The sequence below is a fragment of the Oncorhynchus kisutch genome, linkage group LG23, assembly GCF_002021735.2.
Source record: "Oncorhynchus kisutch isolate 150728-3 linkage group LG23, Okis_V2, whole genome shotgun sequence".
NCBI classification, from domain to species: Eukaryota; Metazoa; Chordata; class Actinopteri; order Salmoniformes; family Salmonidae; genus Oncorhynchus; species Oncorhynchus kisutch.
The window spans coordinates 45,276,607-45,290,726 of record NC_034196.2 but is presented as its reverse complement, the minus strand read 5'-3'; the positions used below and the strand labels follow the sequence as shown (position 1 = coordinate 45,290,726).

Genomic DNA, 14,120 nt, shown 5'->3' with positions numbered 1-14,120 from the left:
CACTCCACAAATGTCTTGTTAACAAACTATAGTTTTGGCAAGTCGGTTAGGACATCTACTTGGTGCATGACACAAGTAATTTTTCCAACGATTGTTTACAGACAGATTATTTCACTGTATCACAATTCCAGTGGGTCAGAAGTTTACATACACTATGTTGACTGTGCCTTTAAACAGCTTGGAAAATTCCAGAAAATTATGTCATGGCTTTAGAAGCTTCTGATAGGCTAATTGACATCATTTGAGTCAATTGGAGGTGTACCTGTGGATGTATTTCAAGGCCTACCTTCAAACTCAGTGCCTCTTTGCTTGACATCATGGGGAAATCAAAAGAAATCAGCCAAGACCTCAGAAAAAGAATTATAGACCTCCACAATTCTGGTTCATCCTTGGGAGCAATTTCCAAATGCCTGAAGGTACCACCTTCATCTGTACAAACAATAGTACGCAAGTATAAACACCATGGGACCACGCTGCCGTCATACCGCTCAGGAAGGAGACACGTTCTGTCTCCTAGAGATGAACGTACTTTGGTGTAAAAAGTGCAAATCAATCCCAGAACAACAGCAAAGGACCTTATGAAGATGCTGGAGGAAACAGGTACAGAAGTATCTATATCCACAGTAAAACGAGTCCTATATCAACATAACCTGAAAGGCTGCTCAGCAAGGAAGAAGCCACTGCTCCAAAACCGCCATTAAAAAAAGCCAGACTACGGTTTGCAACTGCACATGGGGACAAAGATCGTACTTTTTGGAGAAATGTCCTCTGGTCTGATGAAACAAAAATATAACTGTTTGGCCATAATGACCATCGTTATGTTTGGAGGAAAAAGGAGGAGGCTTTGAAGCCAAAGAACACCATCCCACCGTGAAGCACGGGGGTGGCAGCGTCATGTTGTGGCGGTGCTTTTCTGCAGGAGGGACTGGTGCACTTCACAAAATAGATGGCATCATGAGCCAGAAAAATGATGAGGATATATTGACGCAACATCTCAAGACATCAGTCAGGAAGTTAAAGCTTGGTCACAAATGGGTCTTCCAAATGAACAATGACCCCAAGCATACTTCCAAAGTTCTATGCAAAATGGCTTCAGGACAACAAAGTCAAGGTATTGGAGTGGCCATCACAAAGCCCAGACCTCAATCCCATAGAAAATGTGTGGGCAGAACTGAAAAAGCGTGTGTGAGCAAGGAGGCCTACAAACTGAACTCAGTTACACCAGCTCTGTCAGGAGGAATGGGACAAAATTCACCCAACTTATTGTGGGAAGCTTGTGGAAGGCTACCCGAAACGTTTGACCCAAGTTAAACAATTTAAAGGCAACGCTACCAAATACTAATTGAGTGTATGTAAACTTCTGACCCACTGGGAATGTGATGAAAGAAATAAAAGCTGAAATAAATCATAGTCTCTACTATTATTCTGACATTTCACATTCTTAAAATAAAGTGTTGATCCTATCTGACCTAAAACAGGGCATTTTTACTAGGATTAAATGTCAGAAATTGTGAAACTGAGCTTGAATGTATTTGACTAAGGTGTAAAAGTCTGACTTCAACTGTATATATATATATATATATATATATATATATATACAATATAACTGTAAGACATATTACTTTGCTGCAGCAGTGGTCCACAAGAGGTCACAATGTTGTCGTAGCTCTGAACAGGCTCTTTACATTGGGGCTTTATTGGCAAGGGAAACGTGTGTTTACCATGGGGCTTTATTGGCAAGGGAAACGTGTGTTTACCATGGGGCTTTATTGGCAAGGGAAACGTGTGTTTACAATGGGGCTTTATTGGCAAGGGAAACGTGTGTCTACAATGGGGCTTTATTGGCAAGGGAAACGTGTGTTTACAATGGGGCTTTATTGGCAAGGGAAACGTGTGTTTACAATGGGGCTTTATTGGCAAGGGAAACGTGTGTTTACAATGGGGCTTTATTGGCAAGGGAAACGTGTGTCTACAATGGGGCTTTATTGGCAAGGGAAACGTGTGTCTACAATGGGGCTTTATTGGCAAGGGAAACGTGTGTCTACAATGGGGCTTTATTGGCAAGGGAAACGTGTGTCTACAATGGGGCTTTATTGGCAAGGGAAACGTGTGTCTACAATGGGGCTTTATTGGCAAGGGAAACGTGTGTCTACAATGGGGCTTTATTGGCAAGGGAAACGTGTGTTTTTTTTTACAATGTTTATTTCACTTGCTTTGGCAAAGTGAAAAGACAAAAAACAAACAAAAACTATCAAAATTGAACAGTAAATATTGCAATCCAAAAAGATTCACGCGTTATATTATTAGCTATGTACAGTGTTTTAGCAATGTGCAAGTAGTTGTCGTATGAATAGTAGGGAGAGATAAATAAACAGATCAATATTGCTGGTATTTACAATGTTGTTTGTGTTCCACTGGTTGCCCTTTTCTCATCGCAATGGGCCACATCTTGCTGCTGTGATTGCACACTGTGGTATTTTGCCTAATAGATAAGGGAGTTTATAAATGTTTGATTTCTTTTCAACATCTTGTTTGGGTCTAGCAGGAGGGTTGGGAAGTTCAGCTCAGTTTCCACCTCGTTTTGTGGGCGCTGTGTCTTCTCTCGAGAGGCAGGTCTATTGCTGCCTCTCACAATAGCAAGGCTATGCTCATAGTCAAGGATGTTCTTAGTTTTGGGTCAGTCACAGTGAGTGGTCAGGTATTCTGCCACTGTATGCTCTCTAAGGCCAGATAGCATTCCAATGTGCTCTGTTTGTTTTGGTTGACGCTTTCCAGTGTGTCATGTAATTATCTGTTTGCTTTCTCATAGTTTGGTTGGGTCTAATTGTTTTGCTGTCCTGGGGCTATGTGGGGTCTGTTTGTCTTTGTGAACAGAGCCCCAGAACCAGCTGGATGATGGGACTCTAGGTTCATCTCTCTGTAGGTGATGGCTCTGTGGTGGAATTGCTGTCCTGGGGCTATGTGGGGTCTGTTTGTCTTTGTGAACAGAGCCCCAGAACCAGCTGGATGATGGGACTCTAGGTTCATCTCTCTGTAGGTGATGGCTCTGTGGTGGAATTGCTGTCCTGGGGCTATGTGGGGTCTGTTTGTCTTTGTGAACAGAGCCCCAGAACCAGCTGGATGATGGGACTCTAGGTTCATCTCTCTGTAGGTGATGGCTCTGTGGTGGAATTGCTGTCCTGGGGCTATGTGGGGTCTGTTTGTCTTTGTGAACAGAGCCCCAGAACCAGCTGGATGATGGGACTCTAGGTTCATCTCTCTGTAGGTGATGGCTCTGTGGTGGAATTGCTGTCCTGGGGCTATGTGGGGTCTGTTTGTCTTTGTGAACAGAGCCCCAGAACCAGCTGGATGATGGGACTCTAGGTTCATCTCTCTGTAGGTGATGGCTCTGTGGTGGAATTGCTGTCCTGGGGCTATGTGGGGTCTGTTTGTCTTTGTGAACAGAGCCCCAGAACCAGCTGGATGATGGGACTCTAGGTTCATCTCTCTGTAGGTGATGGCTCTGTGGTGGAATTGCTGTCCTGGGGCTATGTGGGGTCTGTTTGTCTTTGTGAACAGAGCCCCAGAAACAGCTGGATGATGGGACTCTAGGTTCATCTCTCTGTAGGTGATGGCTCTGTGGTGGAATTGCTGTCCTGGGGCTATGTGGGGTCTGTTTGTCTTTGTGAACAGAGCCCCAGAACCAGCTGGATGATGGGACTCTAGGTTCATCTCTCTGTAGGTGATGGCTCTGTGGTGGAATGCGTGAGCTTCCTTTTAGGTGGATGTAGAATTGAACATGCTATTTCATGGATTTTGATATCTAATTCTGCTCTGCATGCATTGTTCCGGGTTTTGCGTTGTACACAGTATATGTTTTGTGAAATTTTGGTTGGTGAGCGGACCCCAGACCTCAGACCTAACAACCATAGAGGGCAATGGGTTCTATAACTGATTCTCTCTATCTCTATCTTGTTCCCACTCAGTCCTGTGGGCCTTTATATATTTTTGGCCTTCAGTCGACTGCCATGGAGGATTTAAAGGGATACTGCGAGATGTTCTACTTCCCTAGACTGAGATGAAATGATTTGCTACTTCCCCCAGAGTCAAATGAAGTCATGGTTACCATTTTTTTTTGTCTCTTTGTGGAGTTTTAGGATAATTGAAGTTAGCTGATTGTTAGCTTAGCACAATTGCTGAAAGTATAGTAACTAGCTCCTCTAAGAAGCAGTGAAATAGACCAAACTACTCAAGCTGGGTGGTTAGCAATTCATACTCTATGTATTCAGTAGCCATGAAGTGCTTTGAAAGGTTGGTCATGGCTTACATCAAATCAAATTTTATTTGTCATATGCGCCGACTACAACAGGTAATAGACCTTACAGTGAAACACTTAATTACAAGCCCTTAACCAACGATGCATTTTTAAGAAAATACCTACAACAAAAAAAGTTATAGTTATGAATAACAAATAATTAAAGAGCAGCAGTAAATAACAATAGCGAGGCTACATACAGAGTCAATGTGGAGGCTACATACAGAGTCAATGTGGAGGCTACATACAGAGTCAATGTGGAGGCTATATACAGAGTCAATGTGGAGGCTATATACAGAGTCAATGTGGAGGCTATATACAGAGTCAATGTGGAGGCTACATACAGAGTCAATGTGGAGGCTACATACAGAGTCAATGTGGAGGCTATATACAGAGTCAATGTGGAGGCTATATACAGAGTCAATGTGGAGGCTATATACAGAGTCAATGTGGAGGCTATATACAGAGTCAATGTGGAGGCTACATACAGAGTCAATGTGGAGGCTACATACAGAGTCAATGTGGAGGCTATATACAGAGTCAATGTGGAGGCTATATACAGAGTCAATGTGGAGGCTACATACAGAGTCAATGTGGAGGCTATATACAGAGTCAATGTGGAGGCTACATACAGAGTCAATGTGGAGGCTACATACAGAGTCAATGTGGAGGCTATATACAGAGTCAATGTGGAGGCTACATACAGAGTCAATGTGGAGGCTATATACAGAGTCAATGTGGAGGCTATATACAGAGTCAATGTGGAGGCTATATACAGAGTCAATGTGGAGGCTACATACAGAGTCAATGTGGAGGCTACATACAGAGTCAATGTGGAGGCTACATACAGAGTCAATGTGGAGGCTACATACAGAGTCAATGTGGAGGCTATATACAGAGTCAATGTGGAGGCTACATACAGAGTCAATGTGGAGGCTATATACAGAGTCAATGTGGAGGCTATATACAGAGTCAATGTGGAGGCTATATACAGAGTCAATGTGGAGGCTACATACAGAGTCAATGTGGAGGCTACATACAGAGTCAATGTGGAGGCTACATACAGAGTCAATGTGGAGGCTACATACAGAGTCAATGTGGAGGCTATATACAGAGTCAATGTGGAGGCTATATACAGAGTCAATGTGGAGGCTATATACAGAGTCAATGTGGAGGCTACATACAGAGTCAATGTGGAGGCTACATACAGAGTCAATGTGGAGGCTACATACAGAGTCAATGTGGAGGCTACATACAGAGTCAATGTGGAGGCTACATACAGAGTCAATGTGGAGGCTATATACAGAGTCAATGTGGAGGCTATATACAGAGTCAATGTGGAGGCTATATACAGAGTCAATGTGGAGGCTATATACAGAGTCAATGTGGAGGCTATATACAGAGTCAATGTGGAAGCTACATACAGAGTCAATGTGGAGGCTATATACAGGGGGTACCGGTACAGAGTCAATGTGGAGACTATATACAGAGTCAATGTGGAGACTATATACAGAGTCAATGTGGAGGCTATATACAGAGTCAATGTGGAGGCTACATACAGAGTCAATGTGGAGGCTATATACCGAGTCAATGTGGAGGCTACATACAGAGTCAATGTGGAGGCTATATACAGAGTCAATGTGGAGGCTATATACAGAGTCAATGTGGAGGCTATATACAGAGTCAATGTGGAGGCTATATACAGAGTCAATGTGGAGGCTATATACAGAGTCAATGTGGAGGCTATATACAGGGTCAATGTGGAGGCTACATACAGAGTCAATGTGGAGGCTACATACAGAGTCAATGTGGAGGCTACATACAGAGTCAATGTGGAGGCTATATACAGAGTCAATGTGGAGGCTATATACAGAGTCAATGTGGAGGCTATATACAGAGTCAATGTGGAGGCTATATACAGAGTCAATGTGCGGGGGCACCGGTTAGTCGAGGTAATTGAGGTAATGTGTACATGTTGTTAAGAGTTAAAGTGACTATGCATAGATAATAAACAGAGAGTAGCAGCAGTGTAAAGGGGAGTGGGGAGCAATGCAAATAGTCTGGGTAGCCATTTGGTTAGCTGTTCAGGAATCTTATGGGTTTGGGGTAGAAGCTTTTAAGAAGCCTTTTGGTCCTAGACCTGGCGCTCTGGTACCGCTTGCCGTGTGGTAGCAGAGAGAACAGTCTATGGACTAGGGTCGTTGTAGTCTTTGACAATTTTTAGGGCCTTCATCTGACCCCGCCTGGTATAGAGGTCCTGGATGGCAGGAAGCTTGGCCCCGGTGATGCACTGGGCCATAACCACTACCCTCTGTAGTGCCTTGCGATTGGAGGTTGAGCAGTTGACATACCAGGCAGTAATGTAACCGGTCAGGATGCTCTCGATGGTGCAGCTGTTGAAAGTTTGGGGGATTTGGTCCATTCCAAATCTTTTCTGTCTCCTGAAGGGGAATAGGTTTTGTTGTGCCCTTTTTCTGTCTTGGTGTGTTTCGACCATGATAGTTTGTTGGTGATGTGGACACCAAGGAACTTTGAAACTCTCAACCAGCTCCACTGCAGCCCCGGGTGCTGTTTTAGTGCCAGCATTGGTCTGTGGTGGTATGTAGACAGCTACGAAAAATACAGATAGTGTGGTCCATTGCTTATCATGAGATACTCTACCTCAGACAAGCAAAGCCTCGAGACTTCCTTAGATATCGTGCACCGGCTGTTGTTTACATATATGCATAGGCCCCCACCCCTTGTCTTACCAGAGGCTGCTGTTCTATCCTGCCGATAGAGTGTAAAACCTTTACAGCAGTATGTTCTTAATGTCGTCATTCAGCCACGACTCGGTGAAACATAAGATATTACAGTTTTTAATGTCCCGTTGGTAGAATATACGTGCTTTCAGTTTGTCCTATTTATTTTCCAGCGATTGTACGTTAGCTAGCAGGACGGAAGGCAAAGGCAGATTAGCCACATATCGTCTGATCCTCACAAGGCAATCTCTTTAAATCTCAGTTTCCTTCTCCAGCGAATGACGGGAATCTGGTCGGGTGTCTGTAGTATCTCCCTCCCCTCCGACTCATTGAAGGAAAAACTCTTTGTCTAATCTGAGGTGAGTAATCACAGTTCTGATGTCCAGAAGCTCTTTTTGGTCATAAGAGATGGTAGCAGCAACATTATGTACAAAATAAGTTACGAACAACGCGGAAAACAAAATTAACAAAATAGGATGGTTGTTTTAAGAGCCGATAAGACGGAAGCCATTGCCTCCAACATCATCAACCAGGAAACCCTGGATCCACTCTAAACCACACCAACAGATCCACAGATGATCCACACTGCCCGGGTTGCCTGGCTGAATTCCTAAACTGGAGTCCCTGGATGAGTAGGAGGCACTACCTGGTCAGTCCCTGGATGGGAGACCAGATGCTGCTGGATGTGCTGTTGGAGGGCCAGTAGGAGGCACTCCCTGGTCAGTCCCTGGATGGGAGACCAGAAGCTGCTGGAAGTGGTGTTGGAGGGCCAGTAGGAGGCACTCCCTGGTCAGTCCCTGGATGGGAGACCAGAAGCTGCTGGAAGTGGTGTTGGAGGGCCAGTAGGAGGCACTCCCTGGTCAGTCCCAGGATCGGAGACCAGATGCTGCTGGATGTGCTGTTGGAGGGCCAGTAGGAGGCACTCCCTGGTCAGTCCCTGGATGGGAGACCAGATACTGCTGGAAGTGGTGTGTTGGATGGCCAGTAGGAGGCACTCTTCCCTCTGGTCCAAGAAAATATCCCAATGCCCCAGGGCAGTGCCCTGTGTAGGGCTGCCATGTGTAGGGTGCCGTCTTTCGAGATGGGACGTTAAACGGGTGTCCTGACTCTCTGAGGTCATTAAAGATCCCATGACACTTATCGTAAGAGTAGGGGTGTTAAACCCCGGTGTCCTGACTACATTCCCAATCTGGCCCTCATACCATCACGGTCACCTAATAATCCCCAATTTACAATTGGCTCGTTCATCCCCCTCCTCTGCCCTGTAACTATTCCCCAGGTCGTTGCTGTAAATGAAAATGTGTTCTCAGTCAATTTACCTGGTAAAATAAGGATGAATTCAAATAAATAAATAAAATAGTCACTTTATCCCTACCTACATGTACAAATGACCTTGACTATCTTGTACATTGACTCTGTACCGGTGCACCCTGTATACATATATATACCTGCATATAGCCTCGTTATTGTTATTTAACATATATATTTTTTTAAGTTCAATATAAAATTGCATTGTTACTTTTTCATTTTTTACTTTATTTAGTAATTTTTAAAAATATTTTTAATATATTTTGATTTAGTAAATATTTTCTTAACTATTTATTGAACTGCATCGTTGGTTAAGAGCTTGTAAGTAAGAATTTCACAGTAGAGTCTACATCTGTTCCATTCAGCGTATGTGACAAAATAAAGTTTAATTTGATTCTTTACAAGTGTATATGAAACTGAAGTTATTTAAACAAATAAAAATTCTCCAAAGTAGGCATTTCATTAATCCGGCGATGTCGCAAGGATAAGCTGAGACTTCTCAAGTCAACACAGCTAGCCAGTCAATATGCAACAAGCCTGTATTGACACGGTTTAAAACAATAACTATTGTCCTTCAGGAGAAATGCCATACCCTACGCCTCAATTTGCAATAGCAAATAAAACAGCCTCGTGTTCCCTTCACAAACAGTGGTAAACTAAAAAGTCCATCCCTTTCCAAACCTTTTTATAACAGAAACATTGCTCAGATGCCTTTAAGACTTTTTATTCGTCCTTCATGACTTCCAGGCTTGTTTTATTCCACCCATGGTTAATTCACTGATCATGTGGGTCTGAAAAGCCAGCCTGTCCATATAATATGTCCTTTAGTGCCAGGACTCATGTCCATACGTCCATGATGAGGTCAGCATGGAATAACTTTTACACGCAATAGGCGAGCTTAACAGCGCTGAGATTTCTAGAGTTATTGGACCACTGAGAATATTTTTGTCTATTTCACCCCAAAAAAGAAAAACAGAGAGAGAAAGGACACATGTCACCAATCACGTTGAAATTTCTCCTTACGTAGTTTCTGGAAAGGTCTCCTGACGTAGGTAGTTTCTGGAAAGGTCTCCTGACGTAGGTAGTTTCTGGAAAGGTCTCCTGACGTAGGTAGTTTCTGGAAAGGTCTCCTGACGTAGGTAGTTTCTGGAAAGGTCTCCTGACGTAGGTAGTTTCTGGAAAGGTCTCCTGACGTAGGTAGTTTCTGCCACTGCCCTGTGATTTCACGATCTACAAATATCAATGTTTATGGATATTAACTTTCTATATTTTTTTTATTATTGAACTCCTTCGGTGGAAAATGTCCACAATAATTGTAAAATCCACAAACTGTGGACAGTGTAATGACTGATTCATCTCCATTAATTACGATTTGATAGGTTCATTATCCATCTCGTATAATATTATGAACAAAAAAAACAAACATTTTAAGTGAGAAGTAGGCATAGTTCTGGGGCAGCAGGTAGCCTATTGGTTAGAGCTTTGGACTAGTAACCGAAAGGTTGCAAGATCGAATCCCCGTCGCTGACCAGGTACAAATCTGTCGTTCTGCCCCTGAACAAGTTTAACCCTCTGTTTCTAGGCCGTCATTGAAAATAAGATTTTGACTTAAATAAAGGTTAAAAATATATAAATAATGCTCTACCAAGGTTTTCCAGCTTTGACCTGTTGGTATTATACTTCAAACTATGTTTGCTTAGGATTCAAACCTTCTCAAACAGTCTCATTCACTCTCATAGAGGAGATGCTTCCACAATAATGTGATTTATACCACATACAAGAAAAAGTTCAAGCTTTTTAAAAATTATATGAAAACAAGCTTTGCTTTTATACTTACAAGACCATCATGATTAATCAAGCAATTATACATTATAATTGTAATGTGGTGCCTGCCAGTATTTCCTTAAACCTTTATATTTAGAAATACATTTCATTAAGAGAAGAAAAATACATATTTCATGATATATTTGGGGTCAGTAGGTAAGTCAGTCACGGCCGGTTGTGATACAGCCTGGAATCGAACCAGGTCTGTAGTGACGCCTCTAGCACTGAGATGCGTTGGAAACTGTATCACAGCCGGCCATGACTGACTTAAGTAAAGGTTTAAAAAAATTATATTAACATAAGCTTAGAAACACTTGTTTTGCAAACATGGTCCTGTTTTATCAATTACTGTGTATATATATATATATATATATATATATATATACAGTGGAAGTCAGAAGTTCACAATTCATTTTTCCAACAATTGTTGACAGACAGATTATTTCACTATATACACTAAGTTGACTGTGACAGCTTCGAAAATTCCAGAAAATGATGTCATGGCTTTAGAAGCTTCTGATAGGCTAATTGACATCATTTGAGTCCATTGGAGGTGTACCCGTGGATGTATTTCAAGGCCTACCTTCAAACTCAGTGTCTCTTTTCTTGACATTATGGGAAAATCAAAAGAAATCTGCCAAGACTTCAGAAAAAGAATTGTAGACCTCCACAAGTCTGGTTCATCCTTGGGAGCAATTTCCAAACCTCTGAAGGTCCCATGTTCATCTGTACAAACAATAGTACGCAAGTATAAACACCATGGGACCACGCAACTGTCATACCGCTCAGGAAGGAGACACGTTCTGTCTCCTAGAGATGAATGTACTTTGGCGCGAAAAGTGCAAATCAATCCCAGAACAACAGCAAAGGACCTTGTGAAGATGCTGGAGGAAACAGGTACAGAAGTATCTATATCCACAGTAAAACGAGTCCTATATTGACATAACCTGAAAGGCCGCTCAGCAAGGACGAAGCCACTGCTCCAAAACCGCCAATAAAAAGCCAGACTACGGTTTGCAACTGCACATGTGGACAAAGATTGTACTTTTTGGAGAAATGTCCTCTGGTCTGATGAAACAAAAATATAACTGCTTGGCCATAATGACCATCGTTATGTTTGGAGGAAAAAGGGGGAGGCTTGCAAGCCAAAGAACACCATCCCAACTGTGAAGCACGGGGGTGGCAACATCAAGCTGTGGGGGTGCTTTGCTGCAGGAGGGACTGGTGCACTTCACAAAATGGATGGCATCATGAGGTAGGAAAATTATGTGGATATATTGAAGCAACATCTCAAGATATCAGTCAGGAAGTTAAAGCTTGGTCGTAATTGGGTCTTCCAAATGGACAATGACCCCAAGCATACTTCCAAAGTTGTGGCAAAATGGCTTAAGGACAACAGTCAAGGTATTGGAGTTGCCATCACAAAGCCCTGACCTCAATCCTATAGAAAATCTGTGGGCAGAACTGAAAAAGTGTGTGCAAGCAAGGAGGCCTACAAACCTGACTTAGTTACAACCGCTCAGTCAGGAGGAATGGGCCAAAATTCACCCAACTTATTTTGGGAAGCTTGTGGAAGGCTACCCGAAACGTTTGACCCAAGTTAAACAATTTAAAAGCAACGCTACCAAATACTAATTGAGTGTATTTAAACTTCTGACCCACTGGGAATGTGATGAAAGAAATAAAAGCTGAAATAAATCATTCTCTCTACTATTATTCTGACATTTCATATTCTGAAAATAAAGTGGTGATCCTAAGACAGAGCATTTTTACTAGGATTAAATGTCAGGAATTGTGATAAACTGAGTTTAAATGTATTTGGCTAAGGTGTATGTAAACTTCTGACTTCAACTGTATCTAAGCAAGTGTCTGAATTAATTAGGAGACGGGGCATCATGTGGTGTTACCGTTCTGCCGTGTTTGCGAATTCAAAGCACTTTCGATGAGTTATCTGTACAGCTGCCACCACTATCTTGATTTCCTTGCATTTTTACTCTCCGTGCTCGTTGCCCTAGCGACTCCAGACTCCACAGAGATACAGCGTGTAGACATGCTGCTCCAGAGTCAGTACTGTTCTTCCTCAGATGTGGAATAGAAAATTACTCAAGTAAAAGTGAAAGTTACCCAGTAAAACACTACTTGAGTAAAAGTCTAAAAGTGTAGTTGGTTCTAAATATACTTCAGTATCAAAAGTAAATGTATAAATCATTTCAAATTCCTTACATAAAGCAAGGCAGATGGCACCAGTTTCTTGTTTTAAAATGTACAGATAGCCAGGGGTCAGATCAGAGGCAGTAGGGATTATCAGGGATGTTCTCTGTTTAGTGAGTCTGCCAGATCAGAGGCAGTAGGGATGACCAGGGATGTTCTCTGTTTAGTGAGTCTGCCAGATCAGAGGCAGTAGGGATGACCAGGGATGTGACAGCAAGCTTGGAGTTTGCCAAAAGGCACCTAAAGACTCTCAGACCATGAGAAACAAGATTCTCTGGTCTGATGAAGCCAATATTGAACTCTTTGGCCTAAATGCCAAGCGTCACGTCTGGAGAAAACCTGGCACCATCCCTACGGTGAAGCATGGTGGTGGCTGCATCATGCTGTGAGGATGTTTTTCAGCGGTAGGGACTGGGAGACTAGTCAGGATCGAGGGAAAGATGAACAGAGCAAAACCTGCTCCAGAGCACTCAGGACCTCAGACTGGGGTGACAGTTCACCTTCCAACAGGACAACGACCCTAAGCACACAGCCAAGACAACACAGGAGTGGCTTCGGGACAAGTCTCTGAATGTCCTTGAGTGGCCCAATATACAAAAGTGAAATATACAATCAAATTAACAGTAAACATTACACTCACAGAAGTTCCAAAATGAGAAAGACATTTCAAATGTCATATTACGTCCAAATACAGTGTTGTAATGATGTGCAAATGGTTAAAGATCACAAGGGAAAATAAATAAGCATAAATATGGGTTGTGTTTACAATGGTGTTTGTTCTTCACTGGTTGCCCTTTTCTTGTGGCAACAGGTCACGCATCTTGCTGCTGTGATGTCACACTGTGGAATTTCACCCAGTAGATATGGGAGTTTATCAAAATCGGGTTTGTTTTTCGAATTCTTTGTGGATCTGTGTAACCTGAGGGATATATGTGTCTCTAATATGGTCATACATTGGGCAGGAGGTTAGTAAGTGGAGCTCAGTTTCCATCTCATTTTGTGGGCAGTGAGCACATAGCCTGTCTTCTCAGGAGGTTAGGAAGTGCAGCACATAGCCTGGCTTCTCAGGAGGTTAGGAAGTGCAGCACATAGCCTGGCTTCTCAGGAGGTTAGGAAGTGCAGCACATAGCCTGGCTTCTCAGGAGGTTAGGAAGTGCAGCACATAGCCTGTCTTCTCAGGAGGTTAGGAAGTGCAGCACATAGCCTGTCTTCTCAGGAGGTTAGGAAGTGCAGCACATAGCCTGGCTTCTCAGGAGGTTAGGAAGTGCAGCACATAGCCTGGCTTCTCAGGAGGTTAGGAAGTGCAGCACATAGCCTGGCTTCTCAGGAGGTTAGGAAGTGCAGCACATAGCCTGGCTTCTCAGGAGGTTAGGAAGTGGCAGCACATAGCCTGGCTTCTCAGGAGGTGAAGAAGCTTTCTTGCTCTTTTTCTTTCTTTCAATTCAAGGGGCTTTATTCGCATGGGAAACATATGTTTACATTGTAAGTGAAATAGATAAATAAAAGTGATATAACCCATAAAAAGTCTCCCTCTCTCTCTCCTCTCTCTCTCTCTCTTCTCTCTCTCTCTCTCTCTCTCTCTCTCCTCTCTCTCTCTCTCTCCTCTCCTCTCTCTCCTCTCTCTCGTCTCTTCTCTTCTCTCTCTCTCTTCTCTCTCTCTCTCTTCTCTCTCTCTCTCTGTCTTCTCTCCTCTCTGTCCTCTCCTCTCTCTCCTCTCTCTCTCTCGCTCTCTCTCTCTCTCT

The 14,120-nt window shown here is 43.0% G+C and overlaps 1 protein-coding gene across 2 annotated transcripts in view; it reads left to right on the top strand.

Moving 5' to 3' along the window:
- The window catches only part of LOC109884327 (ras-related protein Rab-27B-like), a 117,464-nt gene that overhangs the window by 54,354 nt on the left and 48,990 nt on the right, over positions 1-14,120 (top strand). The window lies entirely within an intron of this gene.